This window comes from Rhinolophus sinicus, chromosome 1 (assembly GCF_057876585.1).
Source record: "Rhinolophus sinicus isolate RSI-liver-muscle chromosome 1, RSI-T2T, whole genome shotgun sequence".
Classification (NCBI taxonomy): domain Eukaryota; kingdom Metazoa; phylum Chordata; class Mammalia; order Chiroptera; family Rhinolophidae; genus Rhinolophus; species Rhinolophus sinicus.
In genome coordinates, this window is record NC_142501.1 from 11,772,611 (window position 1) to 11,773,102 (window position 492).

The following is a 492-nucleotide window of genomic DNA, read 5'->3' on the forward strand; positions in this document are numbered from 1 at the left end:
TACGAAAGTGCTGGGTCCTCTCCCACGCCAGGCCCACAGCTTTCAGTAGTAAATCATGTAACTCCTAACATCTTTGAGCTCTATTTCCTCACCCTCGCAAGAGGGACCAGGCCTGCCCTGCGAGGCTGTAGTGAGCTGACGTAAGTGCAGGAACCCAGCCCGGCCCCGTCCATGGAAGACAATTCCTGTTCTATTCCTTTGCTCGCCTTTCTCTTCCTTTCTTGATAGGATTTGGGAGCACAGAAACATTGCTGCCATCTAAAGTGGTCATGGAAGTCTTCGTGGAAGAGGAGAGCCTGGCCTGAGCCTCCATTTTGGGTGCTAAAGAGAGGCAGGGGCCAAGGTTATTAATAGGCCTAGCTAGATGGGCCCAGGGAGGCTGAATGTGATACAGATACCCAGCACCACAGTTGAGGAGTACCTGACACCGGAAGGGGAGGGGGCCAAGGGCTGTGGGGAGCGCCGCCTCCCAAAATAGCCAGAGCAGAAGCC